Below are 2346 nucleotides of genomic sequence, written 5' to 3'. Positions count from 1 at the left end.
TTCCTTTTTGTCTTTTTTCGTGTCCGGCAACGGATTGCAACCCTCAGTGTCGCGCCCGCACCTCGCTCAGCCAGTGAGCGGCCAGTCTGTATGTGGGATCCGAACCCTCGGCGGGAGCGCCACCGCGCTCCCAAGCGGCGCACTGTAGCAGTGCGCCACCGGGCCGGCCCTTAATGTTCTGTTTTTCTTTGGGACACATGCAAAACTGGGACCAAAAGTCTGTGCTGGTCCGGTGACGTGGTGTGACTCAGACAGGGCCAGACCAAGGTGACTCAAGGTGGTTCACCCAGCAATTTCCTCAGTTTTCTGGGGGAGAAGTGGAGTCCCCCAACCTCTAATGACATCCTAAATGGACCTTCTCAGGAAGAGAAGCAAGGAACAATCCGCAGCTGGTTCTGGAATCAGGCTTTCCAGCCACTGACTCCCTTCCAGGTCCCGGATTCCATTTCTGAGACCCTTCATACCCATCACCAGCCACTGAGGTGGTGCTGGCCCTGTAACTCAGGCAGGAAAGGAGAGTGATCTGGTATTGCTCCTCCTACAGTCACCTCCAAAGAATACCCTTGGCCAGGTCTGGATACCATGCTCTGCCCGGAAGCAAATGTCTAACTTGTTGGAAGCTACAGAAACTGCATTTAAAATGGGGCTTTAAGTATGATCCCTACAACCCACAAAACCCAAAAGGATTAAACACACTTGTTAAAAACCTTGGGGCTTAGATAAAAGGAGAGTCCTCAAAGGGTCTCTTCCCTAGCACCCTGCCTCAGTCAGATAAGTCATTATCATTTTGCCAAGGAGGCAACTGAAGCCTACAGTGAGGTGACATCACTTCAGTCACAGCACACTCAGGAAGAAGAGGGGCAGTTGAGCTCCAGAGAGCCTAGCATAGCTACTGTAACTGCACCATGCTGCAGCTGATGAATTTTAAATGGACATTTTAATATCTTCACATTTAACAATTTGCTGGGTAAGTTTTGTATTAGTTTCATAATGGTTATTTCTTTAAAAAAAAAAACTTTTTTGAAAAGGAGATTTTCAAAATCCATCATACTCAATTGAAGGGTGTGACAATACTAGTGACTAAAATGATGAGCTACCTTTTTGGTGCTCTTAGTAGTGACACTACCAGGGAGGCTGGCCAAGGAAACATCAGCTGGAGGGACTCCCCAAAGGTCATCAGGAACCGGCCTCTGGAATAACAAATGTGTACCGCAGAGGGACAAATTAACTCTTCATGCAAGAGTCCGGTACTTCGGGAAGCTTTATAACACAAATTTCTCTCTTTTATGTAATAATTCTCATCTGTCCCAATCTGGCCTCATCCCCCCTCTACCATTTGGTTGAATTGCATTTTAGTATACTTATTTTGGAACATGAGAACAGGAAGGGAAGATACAGCTGAAGTGATGTAAAATGACTCTTAAATACACAGGAGAAGCCTGAGAAGCCTAAGAAGCCTCCTGGTCCAGGCTATGGAGTCACACCATGGACCCCTCTAGATTGGGATCACAGCTCCGTGGTTACCTTACTCTCTTGGAGCCTTTATTTACTAATCTGTAAAATGAGACTGACAACTATCGCATAAAGCTGTTGTGAGGATTAAAATATAGGCATATAAACTGCCCAGCAAAAGTCAACAAATGTTCAGTGAATGAATAACATAATTAAAAATATCTCTTACTCAAGGTTATAAAAGGTTCTTCATATAAAAAAATTTGAGGACTGATCAGAGGTAAATACATTGGAATTGGGGAATGATATCCGTTTATCAGTAGGTAATTACCATTAATTTAAAGCCATCATCTGTAACAACTTGTATTTCTTAAATACTGCACATATACTTCCTGTGTAAACAATGAAAACGTTAAGAACATACAGGTGTCCAAATGTCTTTGGGAGTACTTTACAACACTAGGATAGATCATAATGCTGGCAAACTGAAGCTAGAGAGAAGCAGATGCTTGTCACCCAGCAGCATAGTCTTACCTCCTTTTCCTCTAAGGAAGCAATATTTCTTTTTCTTTCATCAAAAGTTACTTAACAAATAAATGAGCCAGTTTGTCTCCAGGGACTCAGAGAATCTTTTGATCATCAAGGTTCATTATGTGCACACCTCGAAAGAGATACTTGTCCACAAAGCAAACTAGCTGTCAGGTAGGTATAGTTTATGTGTTCAAAAACTTTTATTTAGGCTTTGATTTCAACAATTAAAAAGTTATGTATGTGGGGCCAGCCCGGTGGCGCACTGCTACAGTGCACCGCTTGGGAGCGCGGCGGCGCTCCCGCCGAGGGTTCGGGTCCCACATACAGACCGGTTCCCGCTCACTGGCTGAGCGAGGTGCGGGT

General features: G+C 44.7%; 1 protein-coding gene across 1 annotated transcript in view; it reads right to left on the bottom strand.

Moving 5' to 3' along the window:
• The window catches only part of LOC103590996 (echinoderm microtubule-associated protein-like 6), a gene marked incomplete at its 3' end in the record, with an annotated part of 206778 nt that overhangs the window by 2412 nt on the left and 202020 nt on the right, over positions 1-2346 (bottom strand). The gene's annotated exons all lie outside the window — the stretch shown is intronic.

The sequence above is a fragment of the Galeopterus variegatus genome, unplaced genomic scaffold (genome assembly GCF_000696425.1).
Source record: "Galeopterus variegatus unplaced genomic scaffold, G_variegatus-3.0.2 Scaffold909, whole genome shotgun sequence".
In the NCBI taxonomy this organism is placed as follows: domain Eukaryota; kingdom Metazoa; phylum Chordata; class Mammalia; order Dermoptera; family Cynocephalidae; genus Galeopterus; species Galeopterus variegatus.
Note: the sequence above shows the minus strand (reverse complement) of the source record. Positions and strands in the feature narration are given on the sequence as shown.